This window comes from Chiroxiphia lanceolata, chromosome 14 (assembly GCF_009829145.1).
Source record: "Chiroxiphia lanceolata isolate bChiLan1 chromosome 14, bChiLan1.pri, whole genome shotgun sequence".
NCBI lineage: Eukaryota > Metazoa > Chordata > Aves > Passeriformes > Pipridae > Chiroxiphia > Chiroxiphia lanceolata.
The window spans coordinates 7,454,010-7,478,076 of NC_045650.1; positions in this window are offsets into that span (position 1 = coordinate 7,454,010).

The following is a 24,067-nucleotide window of genomic DNA, read 5'->3' on the forward strand; positions in this document are numbered from 1 at the left end:
ATACTAGAAATGTTGATCACATAATTTCCTACTTCACGCTATTCTGCCTCAGAAAAAAATTGTATGAGAAATGGAAATACATTTATGATTAATGCTTACTCTTGATCCTATTAAGCAAAATCCATAGCATTTTACATGAGTTTGAGGTCAAAAGAAACCTATACTAGTTTGACTGGTGGGAAGTTTGTTCCAAGCTCAATGTCTCTGGTATCAGTAAAATATTTGATAAGAGAAGGACACATGTTGGCATGACAACACTGCTTAACTTATATTTGTCAAGGCCGCTGTAATTACTTAGCTGAAGCCATAGGTCACAGGAAAAATGTTATCAGAAACAAAATTGTTCCATCTTCTTCTCAACTTCTAGGGCAAAGGTTTCTTGATAAATCAAGAAGTGCTGTTTGACTGGAGGAGCTCATTCTTTCTTGCCTTAGCCTCAGCAAAATCTTCTGTGGTCTTTTGTTCTTGTTCTGGATGTGAATTGCAGATTATTTTGGTGAAAATATCTTCTCCTTTTTTGCCTGTTGAAATGTCTGGGTATGAAAAGTGGATTGTTTACTTATTTGAGGTGTTGAATGTGTTTCAGAAGTCTACTCAATATCTGAGACCAACACTACATGACAGCAGGTATTAGAATACAAATTAGTGCATCAAACAGTGGGTTTTTTAGAAGAGGTCATTCAAGAACAGTGTACTGTACTTTACTGTATTTATAAAGTAAGGTTGAAGGAATAAGTGTTCATTTGGGGGCTGAAAGAATTTGATGTTGTAGAACTGGAAGGCGAGTAGAACACGGTTGCCGCTGGATTGCTCCAAGGCTTGTGTTAGATCGTGGTTTAACTCATCTTAAAAACCAGGAGCTGTGGTCTCCCATAACCATTATTACATCTGAAAATTATTTTTGTCAGCACAAGGTTTTGATTTTTTTTGATCAAAGTCTAAATTACTTGATACCATTAAACACTGTTCATTGAAGTTAAAGGCTGAAAATTTGTTCTCACAGAGGCCATGCTTTTCAGGAGGAGAATTCAGTGGTGGTTAGTATTTCTACATCTCCAAATTCATTTAACTTGCTTAAAAATACAGAGCAATAAAGCTTCACAGATTAAACAGTGATAATTAATTTTGTAGCTAATAGCCTAAAGAACGGCTGCAAAAGAAAATATTTGTTGGTATTCCTCCTCTCTTTCTTGAAATCTAAAATATTTTGCCTGCCTAGCTAACCAATAGACTTTAAAACAAAGATGATGCATCTCTATGCCACGAGCCATATGCTGATTAAGAAGTGCCATGCAGAATATCTATTGGAAAAGGATTCCACTACAGCCCATGACCTGCTTCTTTATCTTGGCCATTGGCTGTATCTTCTAGTGCCACAGCCCTTTCAGTTCTCTCTTCAAGAAAAACTGAGCTGCAAACAGGTGTTAATGATTTCAGAAAAGCCATAGTCTGATTCCAAAATGTGATTCAAAATTATGTTGATAGAGTTACTTGCTATGGGTGATATTTCCAGACCATACTAAAAAATGGTTTTCTCTTGTTAAAAGGAGGGATATTATTGTCTGTGCTGGATAATAATTTAGGAAACTATTATGAAACCTGTTTAAATTCTAGTTGATGCTTAAATTTAATTTTTAGGTTTTTTCCTTCCTGTCCTGAAGTCTGTACACAGCGTTGTGAAATTTTTCATGTAGAATTTCACATGCAGGTTATAACATTTACTGTTTCTGATAAATGGCTTGTAAAAGAAAGGCATTATGGATTTAAATGGCGTTTAAGTTTTATTTCTATTTTCTTCTTGGATTTATAATGTGCTTCTTCTATTGATCCATACCATTAATGCAGAGATACACTACATTTATTTTCCGAGATTGATCGCGCTAAGTGTGGTTTGTTGGCTTCAACTGGGATGTGCATAAAGGGTCTTTGGGCAGAAGGAACTATTATTTGGAACACAGAAGTCTTTTCAATGAAAAAGTCCTAGGGAATGTTTCTCTGATGGTATAGATTTTAGATACTACTTGGAGTTATCAATAGAGCCCAGAGGGAAAATTTTGCTTTGCTTTACATGAATAGATTCTCAGTTGGTATAAACAGGCCTAACTCCTTCAATTGCAGTGGACTTCCACCACCTCACTGGGTGTGTTTCTGCTTGGGAGAAAGAATAGCACTTCCATCAGCAGCTTTTCAGTTAAATAATCCAGTAATTTATCTGAGTAGCATTCTCAAAATAAAAATGTAGAAATGTTCTTGCTGGAGCAGAGCAACAGAATAACAACATTGTCTGAGTTCATACCTTGCTGAGGCTACCAATTGAAAAATCAAAACAATTTAAAAGGAAACAAAAGCAATTAGCAAAAGAATATAAAAATAGTGAAGTTTATCACTTGGAAGCTATCTTATTTGTTTCCCAGAAATCTTTACAAATGAAATTTCATTAGAAGCGTTTCTTTTGTAGTTTCACTTCACTGAATTTGCCTAAAATAAAGTACCACAGATTTTAGCCTTTTGTGTTTGGTAGCCAGATCCATATATTGCAAATTGAGTCTGTGAAAGCTGTGGGCAGGTCCGTAGGACAGGCTGGTGAAAGCAGCTCTCTTGTGCCTTGTGAGGTTCTCCACGAGCACTGCTGTATAAGGGACAGCACCTCTAAAGGCCACTCTGTTTTCATTGACACTCCTTTGTCAGCTCCTACCTGAACTCTGCACAAGGACTACATTCCACCTGTATGAGCATCAAGGCAGATCTTGAATACTTAATGAGACAAATTGGGAAAAAAACCAACCCACTACAGTGTGTCGAAATAAATAAAATGTTATCTTAAAACTATCAACTCCAAAGCAGCACCATCACCCATCTCATGTATTGCTCTGCAATCTATTGCCTTGAGATTTTCAGTCAGTTCCAGGAAAACCCTTGGCTTCTGGGCTTATTTGTTTTCTCTACTGTTCCTAAAATGTTTTGCTGTTTTGAGTATTTATGGCTTGATGTCTTTTTGGCTGTCATCATTATCAAGACTTGTGGCTTATTGCTATTGATATAAAAATTTTATTTTCATGTTGGGGTAAATTAAACTGAAAGAGATTCAGGACCAAGGCTGTTCCATACTGAAAGATCAGTTTTCCCATAAGAATATGGGTTTCTTAACACTGAGGATTTACCTGTCCTTTGACTGGACTTCTTTCACTGGTTACATATGCCAGTGTTTCTGCGATAATTGATTGTTTCATGCTAGAAGTACCTTATAATGAGAGATGTAATCATCAGTAGCTTACTGGAACTCTCCTGTCCTGCTTCTTGAGGATGAGAGTCTTATTTCTGAAGACCAAGGTGACTCTAACTTTTGCTTTACATTATATTATTAAAAAAAAACAACAACCAAACAAACAAAAAAAAGAGGTTAGTTCCTCTATTGGTGTTTAGCATTTAAGGTTTCATTGAGCAAAGTGAACTACAATGACTCAAAGCAGTTGAAAGTCCCCTAAATTTCTTACTTAGTGCTGATGCTGTCAATTTATAGGTAAGACTACAATCCAGTCTCAAGACTTCCACTGAGTTGTGCAGAGTTTGCAGTTGAGATTAGCAACAGAAGAGAATAAGAATACAGGGTGTAGACTGTACCTTGGGATTTCAGAGATCCAAGTCTTGGTAGCAAAGAATTAAATACAGGGTTCAAAGGGTACAGAGTTGAAATTCCTCTGCTGCTGGTTTTTTTTTTCCTAAATGTATCTTACATTTGCTCTATGTCAATGAGAAGAAGAGAGGGGCCTCTCTTGGGAGATGGGAAGTAAAGGTTTGGACCTTTTTCAGTAAGGCAGAGCTCAAAGTTAGACCTTTTAGTCTTTAAAAATGTCTCTAACCCCCATAACTACACTGCTACTACCCCCATTTTACTTTTCTTGACTCTGTATCACATCAGTTCATTTCTCAAAAGCAATACTCTGTCTTTAAAGAAGCTTCTGAGTAGAATTCTGCATTCATAACATCCCAGGGGCAGGATCTGAGACTCCTCGTGTCCTCAGGGCTGACCTGCAGGTAGGTCTAGACAGTACCATACCATGGGGCTTTTTAATCCTGCTCTGAGCTGATGTTTGTGCCCCATAAAGAGATTGCACACATTTCACCCTCTGCTCAGAACTCCACTCCAAAGAATGGGCATTGCACTGAAAATTTGTGATGCATTATACTGAATAATTTCAGAGTTTATGCCCTTTATCTGTCTACCATTTGACCTTCCTATACCTTCATTTTAAAAAACCTTGACAATCTCCAACCCAGCATTAAATATTACCATGTGTTTGTATATTAGTGTAATGCTGACACTATAAATTCATTATCTGTCTATACATTGGGATGAACTCAGCTGAAGTTCCGTTCACCATTCTGATCATGAGCTTTTAAAATATATCACTTCAAGCAGAATAGGTACAAAGAAGAGCTCCTAGTATGATTAGAAAATAGGTTGTAATCTATGAGAAAAGTTCAGAATAATTTGATTTACCAGCTCTAGCAAAATGAAGGTATGAAGACATTTAGTTATCAAAAGCTGAGTTTCAAAACACTTTGCAATGAAGGCAAGCACCTGAAAGGACTATTAAGATAGAAGGTGATGAAATTTTTATCCTGGGCAATTGACTGGCGTAAACACCACTTAAATTCTGATATTCTATGAATTTCTAGTAGGCTCTCTCAGTGTCTCTTCTCTCATGTCTCTTGCTTTCTGACATTCTTTGAAGTTCTGTATCATCAAAATCCGTGAGAGTTAATAGTGTAATGAAATCTACTTAGCTAACAGGTAAATCTTTAAAGTATCTAATATTTTTTTGATTAAATTTTCATTATTGTTACTTCTGGGCCAGGACTGTTTTACATTATTTTGGGAAGAGATAATAAAATGTTTTTTCCAGAACCTTCCTTGCAAGCTCCTTATGCTTTACTCATGTGATAATGTTTTGTACAATTTTAAAATTAGTTGAAACTTAACAATCTAGTTCTACTTAAGATTCAGTATTTTGCTATTGGTTTCTGATTTTTTAATAAATTAGTGGTTAAAAGTTCATTGTAGATACTCATTGGTGTTTTATGAGAATTGAGTGCAATTCCTTTAGCTATGATGCCAGAATTTTTTACATTAACATTAGCATTGGACATTAATTTTTGATATTAAAATTTTGACATTCGCTTTTGAAATTTTATAAATGCCAAAATAAATAAAAAAAATATCAATTTTGTGGGGTGTTTTGTTGTTTTGGATTTTTTTTTTCAGAAATGTATTTTCCCAACTATTGATACAGTTATGAAATAACTAAGAGGTTTAGGAAAGGAAAAAAGAGATATGATACTGAAAGCACTCACCCAATAAGCTGTTGTAGATTTAATAACTTACATTTGACCTTTAAATTAAATTTCAAAAAGTGCCTGCAATAATTGAATATGCAACTTTTTTTCTAAGATATTTTCTTGTTCAAGTCCCAGTTTCTTGTACATACCAGAAAAGCTTCAAGTGTTTTGAACATTATGTTTTCTTTCTGGCATATAGATGAAATTACTGTAATAGATTTACATTTTCTTCTACATTTCCTTTTATACCTGTTCTTACTGGTCTCACAATAGCACAGGTAAACAACAGTGTAGTGTGGGATATGTGCGATATCTCATATAATAATTGAACTCCCACACAAGTAATTTTAGGGTGTGCAAAACTTGTTCCCTTTATTACTTCATATAAATCAACACTGTAATCAGTTTTGTGTGAGAGACAAAAGACCTAATCCTGCTTATTGTACTGTGTGGTGAATTTATTCGGTGATTTAATAAAAATCTCACAAAATTAATTTGATGCAGAGGTAGAATTCAGACCTGACATCGTTATTGAATATATACCTCTGTGTCAGGTAGAATGAGATTCTTCTGGCAGAAAAGAAACCAGCTTTGTGAACAGTGTGTATTTGGGGTTACTATTTCATGGTGATATATTAATCTCTTAACTTGGACTGCTCTTTGAAAGGAATGAGAGAATCTTTGGATATCTCTCTTTATGGAGAAACTAGAAAATGTTTGGTAAGTTCTTTTGGGGCGAGTTAAATCTTCTGAATTCCAATCGTATTCCACTCAGCTGCACTGTAGTCTGTACCACTAAAGTAGTTCCATGATCTCTGTTTCTAAGGGGGTTATTTTTAGTGGTAATTACATTAATTTGTGCATATTATTATGTGTAATTATGTCATAGATAGAAAGCAAGAAGATGATATTATCCCTACTTCACAAAGAATGTGAGCCATAAAAAGATGTAGATCATTAATGCCAGATTTGTATTGAAGTTATTGAGAATTAGTTACCCATGTATATTCCACATCTAAACATAAGGTAGTTACTGAGCAAGAAAAGGAAAACTGTGGAGTATCCAAAGTATCTCAAATTCTAGATTAGTGACTTGATTGGTAAACTGGCCGTTGTACAGCAGGTAGAATTTTCTATACGTAGGTTTACTGTGCAATCAGTATAGGTCACTGTTGACCTAGGATGATACTCCTTTTCAAAGTCTCTGTTAACACAAGATTTCTACAGGTAAATGCTCATTTCCGTTTATCTAACCACTAATACTGGAATAAATAACGAGTAAAATCACTAATAAGTTTCTGCTTTGTGGCATACAGTTTAATGAGAGTATCGTACGTTTTATTTTTTTTTGTTGTTGTTTACTTGCTTTCAAAAAACCTTGGAAAATGTATCTTAAAGAAAAACCATAACATTTTTCATCATGGTTTATCCAGTCTTTGATTCCAGCTGCTATTAGCCAAAATTTGGCTCTCGTGGCTGATAGCAAACAGAAAGGAAATGTCTACTCTGAGTCAGAGTTAAGAGAAAACAATTTCAAATAAGTAAGGTTTGACAGCAAATCTTTAGAGGTTGTCATGCTCTCATAGTCAAGTCTTAATAAGAATCTTTTTTTATAGGCAAACAAGTAGGTCAGTAGCCAGGGGTTGGCACAGTTGGGTCATCCAGAGTGCCTTGAGGGAAAATGCTGGTTTGGGTGTTAATACTTACATGAAGAATAGATCCATTTTTAGAATATCTCTCTATGTTAATTACATTATTTCTGTCTTCTTTGTGTTATTTTAAAAGCTTTTCTTTTTTGAATATGTCATTGTAAGGGCAACTCTTTGCATGCTGTGTTACATAATGTACTGTGAGTCCGGCTTTTACAGTTCCAATCTGAACTTGGCAGCTTTTAAGAAAAACAAGTTTCTTATCCTTGTATTGGTCTCCTGTCCCTGTCCTTCATGCTCAGCTGTACACATTTCGTGTCCCTTAGTCTGTCATTACAGCTGATATAATTTGACACTTCCTTAATCAGTCTTCAAAATAAATTTCTTGTGCTTAGATTTTATTTCTCCCTAAAAAACTCTTGTAAAATTTTTGCGTAGATTTGTAGTTTAGTTTACTAACAGAAAAAAAACCACAATGATGTTTTGTTTTCTTGATTGAGCAGGAATCAGATAGAGTACATTCCACGGGACATAGGAAGGGAGGAAGAACTGTGTTCAATGAAGTGACAAATGCAAATCCTCTGTTACCTTGAATTAAAAAGGGCTCCCCTAAAGGGTGACTTGAACAGTGGCTCCATTACAACGTCAAGTGCAAAACCTTTAATGGAGAGAAATTGCCTCAGCTAATCTATTTGTCAGTAGGGAGGGGAAGTAGAAAACTATATATAATTTAGAAGCTGAAAGGTTTTGCCCTTCTCCAAAAGAATAAAATAATGTAGCACTGAGTAATGGTTTTGATTCCAGTTTTAAATTAGAAATCCAATTTGTTCTTATGAGCTCCCTACTCCATTTCTACTCTCTCAATTCTTCTGGGTGACATTGGAAGGTAAAGCAGAATTTACAAGATTGAAATAGGTAAATTTTTCTCAAAGCTAGACTGAAACATGTCCAGATTGATGTATTATAAATTGTATTGCTTTTATTAATAAATGCCAAATATCCCCAGATAAGTTTTATGCTTAGAGATGTCTTAAATGCAGATGCCAAAGCAATTCTTTTGATAATTAGCATTACCTGTTGCAGGAGCTGAAAAATGGGATTCTGAAGCTATCTGGATACAGTATTGTGTTATGACTACATGAGCACAGGCAGAGGAAACAGAATTGGCAGGGGAAAAAAGTACTCTTAAAATAAGTGATTTATATCATCTGGAACCACTCTCAGAAAATGATCTGCTATACAAGTGCTATTTAATAATTTATATCTATGTTTAAATTGGGATTTGTCTGCTATGTTGCGTGTTCATCATGCCCTAGAGTGGTAGGGGTGAAATGAGTCAGGTCACCATTTAGGTTATGAAAAACTGTGCCAAACAGCAGTTATATAGTTTAACTTTAATGAAGTAGAGATCTTCTCAATACTGAGATAAGTGAAATTTATTCTCTCCTTTTGAAATTATTTTTTAAAGAAAAACAATAGAGGAAGAGTCCAGGTTTCCATCTTTTTATTCTGAGAATTTCATATCTATTCAGAGAACTGTAAACTTGTATCATAGTTGAAAAATAAAGTACAAACATTAGAGACTGGTATCATAACATATTTGTTATGAGAAACATTTTTTGGCTTCTATGGAAATAAAAATATTTATAGGGAATGTTCTAACAGAATTGTATTTTTTTATGTTTGGCAGAAATGTTTGGAGAAGTGGGAGGCTGATCCTTTGTTACTAAGCGACTGTTAAAGTCTATTGACTACAGTGAGACCTCTGAATTTGCTGTGTTTTCAATATAATTGCAGTTCCAAGAGACTGCAGCCAAATGAACAGAAACAGTTTCAAGCTTTATTTATGTGCCCAAATGTATTGATGGAACTTTTACAGTATTATCTTACTCACAGGACTTCAGGGTCCTTCATAACCCGTTATCTACAAATCACATTCTTGCATTTCCTAACGTATTAAATGTATTCATTTTTCTCTTCCACCCTGTACGAGTTTCACCTGTTCTCAGTGCCTAAAAATTTACAGTCTGAGAAAAAGTTATTTTCAAATATGAATTGTATGAAGATAAAATTGAGCCTGAACTATTTTTAATCCAAGACTTAAACATTCATTATGGGTTTCTATTTAATATTATGGTATAAAGTACAGTACTACAGGGACACTAGTGAATAGATGGGAAACAATGCACAGGACTAGAGCCAGTGTGGGTCCCTGTAGGTATTTTCCAAGCATTCAGCCATCAGTTTTTCAGGCACTTCCTGAACCAGAGCTGATGTTTTGTAAATTTCTGAATTAAAAAGTTTACATTCAGATACTTATTTTCCTGCATGGGCAACCCATACAAACTGTTTTGATATTGATGTGCAGGAATTGTCACTGAATGATGCTCCAGATGATGTAAAACAGCATTCAATGACAGTACATACATTTAAGCTTCCAGAGGACATAGTCTCTTGTACATAAGAAATTGCAGAATATTATTGTTCAACAGGATATCAGTTTAAAAACTGAGGTTAATGTGTGGATTTGATGAGACCTATCTGTGTTTTTATTTACAACATGTTTTGTCTAACATAACACAATATGTACTTTATGTACCTGTTCTTACTGGGGACTTGAAAGGGAAGAATGTCATTTACAGGATAAGCAGTGGCAGCGCTCTTGAACACTGTATGAAAAAGCTTAGAAGGAAATTCCCAGGTAATTCAGGATATATCTGCAAGACCAGGTACAGACAAGTGCAAGCAAGATTTGTCTGAAAGGAAATAATTTGGGGCCTTAGCAAAAGGATATTGATTTTCTTTCTCTTGCTGTACGAATACCTGTACTAAAGTTTTTCTCATCTCCTCAAAACTGATAAATAAGCAAACCATTACAACAAAAAGCTGTGTGATTCAGGAACATAACAACCACAATGTACTTACCTTTTAGCCAGTGTGAATATGAAGTCTTTTTCCAGACTACAAAGAGCCAAAAACTCGTGCCTTTTGTTCTCGGAGCACTGAGGCAAACCCCAGGCTGAACATCACTTGCTTTTCAGGAGGGATAAACAACTCTTGCCAACATTTTTGTTACCTCTCCACCGACTTGCTGTGTTTCTTTGCACGGTGAGTTGAGCCTATAGGCTGTCACAGAGGGGGCACAAACATACCATAAGGAAAAAGACTTCATTGATGAAATTAAGTTCAACATGCCAAATAAAATACTGCATTCTGTGTCACCTTCCCCATCAGTGCCATTGGGCACTTGTCAGAAGGCTTTGCATTCATAGAGTCATAGAATTACAGAATGATTTGGGTCAGAAGAGACCTTAAAGTTCATTCAGTTCCAATCCCCTGCCATGGCCATGGTATCTTCATGTATTTAACTATCCATTTGGAGACAATTCCCATTAGTGCCTTTGCTCCCTCATATGAATTGCAGTTTTTGCCTTAGTTTCTTCACATGTGGGGAAGTTCTCCTCCCAAAATCCATAATATGATATCCACATTAATATCTACTATGCTTAGTTATGTGTCTCATGTAAATTAGTAGCCTTTAGGTACTGGTAATGTTAGCATGTTGTTGCTGTAGGCCAAGTGTAGTTCTTTTAATCTTGATGGTAATTTCCTGGTTAAATATTTTAAATAAATACATTTAAATAAATAACTTTGTACAAGTATTATTAATCATATCACTGCAGCAGTATATTTGGATATTCAGTTATTTCTGCCTCTATACTTTTTAACTTTTATATTTGGAATCTAATTTGGCAAAAAAGACTATGCTTTGTTTGCAATCATGTATGTTGATCAGCATGTTTGATTTCTATTAATATTAGTGCATATAGTGAAAAATAGTGTAGGGTGTGGAATGCTGTTCTTCTCAATGGTAATCTACAGGCACTGAGGGATGACAGAGACTTTCTACTGTGCTCTCCTCAGCATATTTCAGAACATGAAACTGGGGCTGAAATACAAGTTTTTTGCCAGTGCCTTTCCTCTGTTAATAATAAAGATTAACTGGTTAGACATGGCTGAGATATTATATATGTTCTTGTGTAATGCAATTGTAGGACAAATGCCTTTATTATTTCTAGGACATTCCTGAAACAAAGAGTTCATCTCAATTTATTCCAGTATTCACAGAAACTTGTTTTGATGATTCCTGGCACATTAACTTAAGCTTAGGTCAAAGAAAATCAAACAGGTTTTAAGCAAAGATACAGCTTATTGTAATTGTTTGTCTTCTCACAAGCAATGACATTAAACGACTTTTGAGTGGTCAGGAAACAATCAAGGGATGGAATATGAGTCTAATTGTATTTGTGGCCTTGGCACAGAGGACATCATAAAGGGTGAAATGAGTTGTATGACGGGCTTTTTATTTTATCTTGGGATTTTTTACATTAATGTAGATCTGCTGTGATTGTTTCTCGTGTTCTCTTCATGAACTCTTCATGTTTTTAAGTTTGACCTGCAAAATGGGAAGCCTTTCCTGTTTTGGAAGATTTCCTATGCAGAAATGTTTTCTTTATACTAGTTTTGTATTTTTAAGGAAAAAAAAAAAAAAAGAAGAAACAGTAGAATTTCCATGGAAAATTTATGGGTATTTACTCCTTTGTATTTCACCTCTGGGTGCATGCAAACCTCTGCAAGGCTGGCTCTGTTTGGGAGCTCTGTGTTCCCACCACAGCCCCAGGGTCACACGTACCACCGTAAAGTCTGGGTTTGCAGAGTCATTTATACTGTGGTTTTCCTTATTTTAGTGCTCTCCCTTATGAATCCTGGTAGAACCCAGGTTGATACAAATGAGTTAAACTGAGACACCATAGAGATAATTTCTTTTTATGGTACCATTGCTCAGATATGTAACGACTCAGCAATTTAAGCTTTATTTTTTTGCATAACAAAATGGTAAATTTCCCTGAATGTCACAAGAAAAAGTCTTCTTCCTACTGGAGGAGTTAAACATTGCATATTTTTATAGATTCCATATTGTTTTGCTATTTTCTCTGACTTTATTTTATGTCTTTTTCATCTTTCTATCCTGTTTTTCTGGCTCCTCTTTTTGCCTCGTGTCTTTGTAATAATGTAATTTGAATTTCTAGTACCCTTGCTATGAATGTTTCAGAAAAACCCTACACTTAGCCAACAAGGTCATAATTAAAATTCTTTAAAAGTTAATTTTAGAAAACCAATTTGTTTCAGTCAGTTCTGTATAGATGACAATTTCCTCGGCTTTGTATATGTTTTACAAATATTCATATACAATTATAAGCACACTTTTCAAATAATATTTGCTCTCTTTGCCCCTGTTTCTGCTACACAGAAAGTCTGAAACAGTGAGCCTTCCTGTTTAGGAAATTTTTTTATTCAAGAATAATTCTGCAGTCCAACTTAAACATCACACATTGCTGGAAGAATAGCAGACTAAGAAATACTTTGAGTGAGAAATAGAACAGAGAAGCTTCCAGGAGCTGTGAAGAACAACTGGAGAAGGTTTGCACAGCATTTCATTCTAAGCAGTGGATATGTTCCAGAGGGAAAATGCTGGCTCCAAGCACTGTTTTGCAGTTTTCAGTTAAATCAAGGGAAGTAAGCCAATTATGTTTCTTTTTACAAAATTTTGAGAGTGTTATACTGCAGAAAAATGAATTGGAAGATACATCTTCTCACTTGGGGTACAAACAGAGAGGGTGACTGGTGGAAAACTTATTAAAAGTTTGTAAGCCTAAGCCTGGGACAGTTACAGGGAAGAGGGCTAATGAAGGGCTTTCAGAATCCTGTGGCGTTTCTGTCACACTGGGACATCCTGACAAGATGGAGTTAACCAAATTTACCAAACAGATTCTTCCCAGGGCAACAAAAAGTCCACCTCAAGAAAGAATAGAACTATTTTAATTCCACAGTGGCATTATATATTATATATAATTCATTATATTATAGTATATTCATATAATATAATAAATATTACATTATTATATTTGAATATTCTCATGGTATTTCAGTGGTTCTGTGCCATGGTCTCAGGGCCCTTGTCATCCTGGCTGGCCTCTACTCTGCCAGGCAGCCAATATCACTAGACCTCTGCCTTCCCAAGCTCTTCCCTAGAGCTGCAAATGATGATCCTCCCCTTCCCGTGGCAGGCAGCAGTAAGTATTGTCTGGGGGGAAAAAAGGGTTATCATTAGTGTAAAGGTGTCAAACATTGCTTAACCAAAACAGTAAATTGACAGAAATGGCAGAGAACTGAGTGTTTAATGTCATTTCCTGAAGAATATGGAAGCTCTAAATAGAAGGCAGGTTAGAGCTTTAAAGAGAAAATAAGGTAGGATGTGTAAAGAGAGGTAACATGTCTTATTTGATCATTTCATACTAATAAAAAAAAGGAGACAAGCTTTTGGGGAGGAGATGTGTATATTAATTGTATGTAATCATATAATTATGTCTATTAGTTTTAGATTAGACAGATATTTTCATGAGAAATTATATTTCACGTTCCTTAAAAACTGCATAGTTAGTGAGTTTTCTATTTACCAAGGTTTGGTTACCAATGTTTAGATAAATATCTAAAATTTAAGTATTGGTATTTCTAGACCACTTTTAGAATTGCTTTCTTATAGTGGAGCAATAGAGCTGATACTGATCAAAACCCCAGCAATACAATTTCTCAAACCAGCAGTTTGATTCTGAGGTGAACCGTTGCCATTATTCACTGATTTTCTAGTTTACTGGACAGTTTAAATTGCTGTCTATAATTATAAAAAAAGCCCATTTGAATACAGTATATTTCAGTTTGAAAAATCAAAATCTTTTTGTTAAAACACATTTTAAACCAACCAAACCATATCTGCAAAAGTGATTTATATATGAGCCTTTTCCCATTAATTTTTCATGAGACAGACAAAGTGGATAAATTATCTTCAAATTGGGATTTAGTTGTATAAGTAACTTGTTACTTACTCAAACTTTTAATTAACTAAACTATTCTCTTTATAATTCATATTGAGCAATTTCCTGCAGCAGTATTTTACAGGTGAAAATCCATGGATTGCTGATTTACTGAATAAGAAATAAAGTATGAAGAGAATGACTTGTAAAAAGGTTTTAATTTATTGCTTTCTCATTTCACTTGAGGATGCTCTTATTTTTGTCTGTGCAATTCCATTTTTTTTAAAAAAGCATTATTTTATGAACCATTGACATATATATCATTACTTAAGCTGTAAAGTTATTTTACAGAATTACAGGATATTCTATGTGGAACAGAAAACTACACAAACACCAATTTTGGGTTCTTATTAAAGTGCCAAAAAGGAAATATTTTAGTAAAATTAACACTAACATTACAAAAAAAAAATCTAGAAGGAAACCCTTGAAAGAACAAAAGTTTGAACAAGTCTTGTAATGCCCCCCAAAAAACTTCTGCTCTTTTAACTTATATACATATAATATATATATGTATGTATATATACACACAATTGTAAGGCATTGTGCATGAAGTTTTTAGAGTGTAAATTGGAACTACTTAGAAATAGTAGTAGAGGAAAACTTTATTTCACAGAGATACAAGACACCAGCCTTGTCTTAAACACAAATCCTGGAGGGCTCTGCTGGTATCAGTTCTACACAGAAAACCTTGTTTGTCCAGAGCTCTTTAACTCTTGCACTGATTCTTTCCAGGGTGCTCAATTATGTTGGGTATTTTCTTGCATTAGATTAGTAAAGTAGAAAGAAATAGTACCAATCCTCACACTTACTTCCCAGGAAATCATGTGCTAAATGTCTCTATGATCCACAGATAAGCAAGGAATGTTCTAGTCCATGTATATTTTCTAAAACAAGGCAAGTTGGATTTACAGAGTGTGTTATCTGTCTTAAATACACCAAGTGTTCAGAACTCAGCTAATAAAATAGGCAGCTATTTTGTAACAGGATCAGTTGTTCCCACTTGATATATCATTATCCAGATACCATTCTTCAGCCACATAAGATCTGATTTAGCACAGCACTATTTGTTTGTTAATATCCCAAATGTAGCGATGTAATGGAACTATTTGCACATGCTCTGGGGCCTATAAAAGCATCTCTTCATGTGATAACCTGTATTTTCCCCTTATTTGTTTTATCATAAGAGATGCATTTTCCCCTTATTTTTTTATCATAAGAGATGCATTTCTACTAGATTACATTGCAATTTGAATATAGTTTATATTTCCAGAAGAACTTGAAAATTTCCTCTTAAATGGCTTTTGAGATCCATCTGAATTTCTTTTTCTTGTGGCAATGTTCTATCATTCTTGTGAGAATCTGAAAAGAAATGAACACAAGTTGCCATCAGTAGGGAAATTTCTATCATACTGCTATAAATTTTATATCAATTTTGTTTCATAGAGCTGCTGAGTGATGTTAAAAATGGTCAGCATTATATCATTCCAGTAATAGAAGGAAACTTATTCATTCATTTTTCCAACCTGATCCTGTATTGCCAATTCAACCCTTCCTCAATTCTCTTGTAGAAAACATATATGTATATATATATATGTGTGTGTATATATATATGTGTATATATACATATAGTAGATCTAGTTGGATTTTTTTTTTGGTTTTTTAAAGATCTGTCATTTCTTTATGTAATTTAGTTTAGACTGCCTCCAGTTTTTATCACTTTGTAAATGTCAGATTTACAAAATGTATACAGACTTTTATAGAAATATGAAAGATTTGAGTTTGTGTCATGTAATAATTCTGTAATTCTTACATACTTTGTTCTTGGGTTTTTCCTACTGCCTGTATTTCCATCCTTCTGGTTTTCTCATTTCTCCTTTCATCTTTTATGATTCACTCTTATTTGCTAAATGCAAGAATTTAATACCTGTCATTTTCCCAGACTCCTATCTTTATCACATTTAATATAACATCTAGGGTGATTTGGGTAAGAAGGAATCTCAGGAGGTCTCTAGTCAGAGAGACCCTCCTCCTGCTCCAAGCAGTATCAGCGTTGAGATCAGATTGGGTTATTTAGGCTTTACCCAGTCCTGCCAGGGAAGGGACTGGAATTCTGAACCAGCACAGCCTAAGCATGTAGTGAAGAGTCCATGGAGAGAAATGACAATATCTCTGTTTCTTCTGGAAATGATTATTTTTAATAACAGTGACATTTAATGTAATCACATTAATTTTGTAATAATGCTGCCTGGACACTTCAAATTGGGAATTAGCTGAAATAATTTTAGATATATTACTTAATTTAGAGGTGGAAAATCAGGCAAGTGGTACATGATTATGACAAAGAAACAGTAAATAAGACGTTATTCTGTGTCAATTAAAAGACTGTATGTAACATTCTTAGTTGGTAATAATGAGCAATAATGCAAATGGAATACACTTTTAAAAATTATTCTCCAAATTCTCTCTGTACAAACTGGAGAACAGATAGTGGCAACATCAAATATATTTTCCTTATATTTTTCTCAACGCATTTACTACTTTAATGGCTGAACATTTACACATTTAAAGGTAATATATACCTTAACTTTCATAGAAAGATGGAGCTTCCACTTCAAGGTGGAATTTTTAAGTAAATAAATAAAATCTACTTTTTGCATTTGCTTTACTTTCTAAATGCATCTTTATCTATTATGTACTTTACGTGCCATTTGCTGCTAATTTATTGATCATTGTATAGACATTTTTGTAATGATACAGAACATAATTGTGCAGCGTTTGCAAGTGCTTGGTGCAACATAAAACATAGAAGTTAATGGATTCAAATGAATCACTGAACTAGCTGGGAAAAAAAAAAAAGACAAAGAGACTGGGTAGAAGACAGGATAGTGAGCAATACCATAAGACTTTCTCTTTGTGCTGTGGAGGAAGAGAATCAGATGTTCATACTCTGTTTATTTCTCTTTTGAGGACTTTGTCCTTGCTGCAGAAGTTTTTCACTGGTCTCTCTATCTGTTCAGAGGTAATATGGTTCATACAGCACAATGGTAAATTTTGACTAATTTGTCTTAGTCCTATTTCAAAAAGGGAATGTGTGTAAAGTTGGGGGGAGGGGGGTGCTATTTGTCTTTCAGAATTAACTAAATATAACCATCCTAAGTGGCTGGTGCTTGTTTAGTTGTAGACTTAAAAGTACGTAGGTTTGTTTCTTCTGAAATGCCAGTAGATGAAGAATTACTTTTGATATATCAGGAGGCTGGGTTGGACTGAAAAATTCTGTAAAAGCTGATGCTATCAGCATCATGTAGGAAACATGATGGTTTTTTATGCTCTGCCTCGTCAGGAGACACATTTTCTTCTTCCCTTTGTTGCCCACCTCTTTCTTTTAATACTTATTATTAGGAAAGCAGAAAAAATTCATTTTCCTTTTACTTTCTGAGCTTTCAAATTCTTTTTGCCCCAGGCAAAACTTTCTTTTGCTTAGATACTGCCTGATGTACTGTGCTACCAAAATACAAAGGAATAAAGTGCAGTTGGGGGGTCAAGAAATTAAAACATAGCCACCTGTTTAGCAGTTGTTCCAGTGACTCCTCATGTCCTATCAACATGTTTTCCTGTCAGCACTGTGCACACAGTGCACATGGTCCAGGGGCTGAAATTCTACTCTCATTCCCATATCAAATTGCCAGCAAAGCACAAACTCTTGGACCTGTCATTAGTGGTGCAGTGAAAGAGTCACAGCTTGATTAAATACTTTTAGGATTCTATTTCAAGTCTACAGCTCTGAAAGTTGAGTGATAATATAATGAGTAATTTAACATATGAATTAAAAGGTGAGCCTCATACTGTGGGCTGAATCTTTTCAGGTTCAGGCTTCACAGATAATTTGAAAGAGAAAGGTCATTTATTAGCAACCTCTTTTTTCCTTTGCTAGGTTTCAAAAATTGAATACCACCCTAAGAAAGGGATAACTTCATTGCACATCTCTAAAATGGAAACTAACATTTTCAGTTGTATCTGAAATTATTTAAGTAGTAAGTGTGATCATACTTATTCAGTTCCATTGGCATTTTGTACAGGTTGGAGCATATAGAAAAGTGTTCGTGTTCATAAGGGAAAATTGATGCCATGAACCAATCTTACAGTTGTAGTGTTTCATCCAGATCTAATGTAATAACAGGAAAAATATGGGACAATAAATATGAAAAAAATGCATCTTAATTTTGAGAATCTCGAGGATACCACTGGTAAAAGAGCATTGTTTAGGGGTTTGGAATTTTGATGAGCTTCCTTAAAACTGCTCTTTTTTTCCTTTTCCTTCTTTCCTCACTTCCCCCCCTCCCAGCCCCCCCCAATACCTGAATAGCAAGTTTTTGCATGAAAGAAAATAGCTAGAAGGGGAGAATTGAGGTATTGTTTTCACAGTTCCTGGTTGGCTGGTTTGACCTCCACAGTTTGTTTTTGTAAGGGCAATACAGTAAAATCCCACATATGGATGGTATTAACCTTTACCATATCTTTTCTCAAGGGGAAATTCCTTCAGTCACACATGGGAGAGCTGCGTGGGTAAATCTCGTGAATACTAATGGAATGATGGAATCTTTTCTGTCAATGGAAACATTGTCAAAAGTCTCCACCTGACAATTCCTTTATACTTTATGCATTTCACTAATAAGTGAGATCTCGATTCCACTGAAATTCTGTCCTTATATTCACACACAGGCTTACTACAAATGCCAGAGGGAGATAAGGCATAAGAGGTTCTATTTTGCACATTTGTAATTATATAAATTAAGGATAGTTTTAAAAGTCTAATACCAAATTTTGCTGAGAAAAATCCAGCAACAATGACTTTCCTTGTCTGAAAATAATTCCTGTAACTAGAAAATTCTCAATCTGTTACAGAAGAAACAGAATAGTTCCATATGAATAAGTCCCAAATTTAGGATGTGTTATAACAGCTGAAGTCCAAGTCAATATGATGACTTTTTATTTTGCTTTAGTTTTTGTTGTGGTTTAACCCCAGCTGGCAACTAAGCCCTATGCAGCCTTGCAGGATCTTTTTTCCTGTAAATTAGAGCAGCTTTGCTTAGTGTATCAGTAATTGGGGGTGTGTTGATCACACTGTGAGTCTGACCAAGTTGCTCATATTAACTGAGTAATACAGGTAAATCACTATATTCTGTGCTGAAATTGTAGCTTAGAATTAAGTTAAGATCCCTTTTTTCGGAATTCACTCTGTTGATGCACAAAGTCAATTTGGCACCAAAGATGGGAAACATTATGACTGGATGCCATAGAAATTTGGCTACACAACAGAGAGGTTTCTGCAGCTCAGTCTCATAGTTCAGGCCAGTAGCTGTAACTGAAAAAATTGAATATTTGGTGCGACAATCTGGAACTCTCCGTTCAGTTGCAGGTAATTTTATGGCTAAACCACAAGAAGCCAGTCTTTAAGCAGTTTAGCAAATAGGATTGAAATTAATCTTTAATAAGTTTTGATACTGCTGGTGGATTTGCAATAGGCAGAGCGATGATGAAGCAGAACATCTGGCAGTTAATTGGATCTATGACCAGTGTTTTTTGAAATAACTTTGTATGTGATTTCTTATATAACATCTGGATTTGGGGTGCAATTTCAGTAGCGTAAAGTGGATCTCATTCATAAGATGTCCATGATGAAGGTTATCCATGAGCATAGGAAATTAAAACTGTGATAGCTTCTTTCATGTTGATTTAAGTTTCCACTTTTTATGGATGGGACAGCTTGTATTTTATTAATTTCAGGTTAGAATCAGATTTCTACATGATCAAGCACTTCTGAAAATGAAGCATAGACTGGTGTGTGATATTGTGAAAAACTTAATTCTCAAGGTTTGCTTTTTTTATACAATCTCTTCTAATTCAAGATTACAATACCTCAATAGAGGAAGTGTGACAGTTGATTCATCTAATAGTTTTCAATAGCTCTAAATATAGTCAGGAAGGTAAAGAAAGTAATATTTTTTAAATTGTGATAATAATAAGTAGAAAAGCATCCTGCAAAATTTTTAGCCCATATCAGAATCTAATGATGACTTCCTACACTAATTCTTTCAACTGTATTACTGCTTTTGTTGTTGTTGAATAAAATATTATTAATACAATCTAATACAAACTTTATTCCTTTCTTACAAAAATATAGGTTATTTCCTCTTTGGCCTTTCCTGGCCCTTTATGTGTAGAACAGATTTATGTGTCTTCATCTGTAGAACAGATTCATGTGTCTTCACGGAAGACAATCCTGTGAAGAGAAAAGCTTTCTCCAATCTAGAAAATGTTTTGACAGGAGCTCTGTTAGAAACAAAACCAATTTATCAAATGGCACAGCTGTTCACTGTATGTTAATAATGATCCTTTTTATTTGGGTGCTGCTTGGTATTTATAGCTAATTAACTCCCTTTTACACCACCCGGCAATCTGCATTTAGAGCACAGAGTAAACAGGTACAGATTGAATTAGAAACTGTTAAATACATAGAAAAAAAAATCAGTTAATTTACTGTAGAATCATTATTAGCAACACACTGGGAGATATTTTCAGGTGTTTTTTTCTGTTACTGTGTCTTTATAAATTTTACTTAAAATACTGAGTATAAAGACTTTCACAAGTTACAGAAATTCATGAATATTCCCATTTACTCATAATTAACTTTGAAGAAATGGACTGTTTTCAAGGTCAGATTGAGCAATTGTTTCCACTGTTAATGCCAAAGTGTTGATAACAGGTAATGTTTTGAAGTACATACATAAAAGATTTCAAGTTTCATTGCTCTTTTTCCTCTTCCCTTGCTCTGAAGGGAGTAGTTTGGGTTTCAGAAATGGAGAATTGTGCCATTGTCACTGGCGTGTAGTGAAATGGAAGAATGATGGTTTAGTCTTCCATTGTAGATGGAAATAATTTAGAAATCACTTTCTGAATGTTTATTCACAGAGCACACTCCCAGTTAAATTACACAGGAATATGCTGTATGTGCCTTCCCACCACAGATTTTGGAATTTAGGTTATACAGTTTTAGAATATCAGTTACTAGCTATTTTGGTAGACACTACCAATTAAAGGAAATGAAGAGTACTACTTAGATTTTTCTAATAGGAAAAAAAAAAAAACCAAAACAGAAAATTTGATTGTTTGAGGAGGTCTAAAACACTTCTTTCCCCCTTTTCCTTCCAGTAAACTTCTTTTTGAACCAAAATTTATTATTTCAGCTTGATGCTTCCCAAAATTGCCCAAAAGTAATTTTTTTTTAATACATTAAAACGGGGGGAGGTAATATAAAATTTTTATTTTATGTGGTTATTTTCAACAGATAGATTTTCTACTTCTCTTCATTCTTAGTTTTCACTTACTGTATGGCCTTAGAGGAGGCACTTTAGGGTAAGTGTTCAACAAAGACTGCACCTATTTATGCAGTCATCTTAAATGATGTCTTACAGTTTTTCCGTTTATATAATGTGTGATAAAACTGTTCATTTAAGTATTTTGGGACCTTATTGTTTTAAAGCATTTATTAATTTTTAGCTTAATTTTTCTTACCGATACAGATAGCAGATGCAAGGGACCAGAGCCGTTGGTACTTAGTTGGTTTATCTTTAATGAGCCTCTTTCAGTAATGACTTTTGAAGTACACATGTGCAGTTACTTCTGTTGTGATATCTCTGGGCAGATGAGGTAGGAGTGGGAAACACAGAAGGAAGAGAGAGACACCTGATCCTGGCTGGCTGTGAGATTTCCTGCCTCTTGCTGGCTTTGCACTACAGGTTCTGCACTAGTGCTCATTGGTGTCAGTGTAGTGCTGAGGCTGGGTGGTGAATTTGCCTCACAAGTCCGATGAGGCTGCCTGGCATCTGATTTTGGTTGCCCCCCGCCTTGTGTAAGTTTATGTGTCTCGTATTCGGGGGGAAAAAGCAAATTTCTTAGAATCAGAGAATAGTTTGGGCTGGTAAAGACCTTAAAGATCATCTTGTTCCATCCCATTGCTATGGGCAGGGACACCTTCCACTAGACCAAATTGCTCAAAGCCCTGTCCAGCCTGGCCTTGAGCACTTCCAGGGATGGGGTAGCCACAGCTTCTCTGGGCAAATTTCCACCCCTCTGCCCTGCCAGGCTTTTTGGTCACCCTCAGTCAGTACCACAGCACTTGTAAGGTAATTAGATCTTGTCATCTTCAGCCTTCCCTGAATATACCAAAGTGCTTTTAAATCAAACACAGTCCTTTTAGCTTTGCACATCAGCAAGAAAATATTAAAATATTATTCTATTATTCAAATGACATGTTGTTTGTTTGTTTGTGTATTATTTAATTCTCACTGACTTTCAGATAAGATAATGTTTCCATCTTTGAAGTTGAATAGCACAAGTGGGTGTTAATTCTGATAGAGTTCAGCAGCAATATAATGCTGCTAGAATTTTAGTAAATAGCAAACTGCTGTAAATTTTAGTAATACAATGCTAGTATCAAATAGAATGAGCAGTCAGTCTGCAGATGAGAGATTGAAATCACTTTGAACAGATCTCAATTGACAATCATTTAAGAGACATTTTTACTGATTTTTGCATCTGGTATTCAGTCGGAATTCATGTGTAAAGTGCATGCATTTTATAAACTAGCTAGTCTATTGGATTTGATTGTAACTGCAGTTGAAAACCCTTATCAAGGACATACGGTTGAAGAAAAATGTGTTATCTCCATAATTCCCTCTGAAAACACAACTCAGTGTGAATTTGTAAATACTGAACTACATAGAACTCCATGGAAAATGTTTAGCAGACTTCAAATGCCTTTCACTACTTTTATTTCAGGGCTGATATTTTATTTTACTAGGCTTCAAGATTTCAACTCTCTGACCAGACTATCAGCTCAGGGAAGCACTTAAAATGTCATCTTAATTTAAGAATGACATTTTTTTTTACTTAGAAATGTGCCTTTCAGCATATGCTTGAGTCCTACCTGTGTAACTCCAGGATCTCAGCAGAAGGGAATTGAGGTTAAATTCAAATACTTGCCTGAAAGAAGCCTTAAGATGGAAGGAGAAGGTTGCTTTCCATTTAGTAATCTTGAAGTGTGGAGAAATATGAAAAAATTAATACAGGAAAGCAAATACCAAGAAATGCTTTTCTTTTCCTTGTCATTTAATATGTGCCTGAGTAGACCTATGTTACTTGTGAATCAGGTAATCGCTACATGTGTGTTTTCTGAAAAAGAACTGGTTGGTTTTTCTTTTTGATTTTCTACATCTTATGCAATCTTCCCTTTAGCTTCCTGATCACTATGACTTGTTCCTCATCCCTTTTAATCCTCCTGCCCACCATTAACTTTGACATGTGTTGGCCAATTTCAACCACATTTGACAAAAAGGCACAGATCTGGGGCGTGGGGTCCTGTGGAAGTCCACATGACTCAGACTCACACATGTGCATTCTCCAAAGCTATTTGTTTTGCCTGCCAATAATTCAGAGGTAATGCTTCTCCAAGAATGATGAAGGAGCAGCCAGGTAATCAGTCCATGTACTTGAAGCTGCAAACTAAAACATGGCAAATGTCACTCAGCAGTCTACAAAGAAATTGTTGGTATACATGGAACGGGATGAGAGTTTACAAAAAAGAAAAGAGAGAGATTGAGGCAACTGGAGTTAGATGAATTGTAAAGGGATGGGTCGTAGATCTGAGGGAGCTGAATAAATCAAAAATTATGCATAAGCTCAAAAAAGGCCAGGTTTCTGCTGCTCAGAGTATTAATTGCTTGTCTTTGCTGCTCTTCAAAAGAATGTAGAAGTAAAAAAGAATCACTGCATTTCAACTCATTTGGGAGAAAAAAATAATTCTTAAGCAGCTCATTATATTTAATATATCTCCAAATAGTATTTACTAGAGATTGTTTATTGTCCTGTGTTCTTATATCATTTGTGAAAAAGCAAAATCAAGTGTCTTAAAACTGCTACTTCACAGGCAGTTCTGAGGTGCCTCTTTCTGGGGGAGATGTTTAGAGTGGTTGCTTACATGCACTTTGTTAGTCCTTTCTTTGTGAATTAATTTGGTTGGGTACAGAAACATCAAAACAAATTAAGAAAACCTGCCAAGGTTTTTCCTTCCAGACTCTATGACCCTAG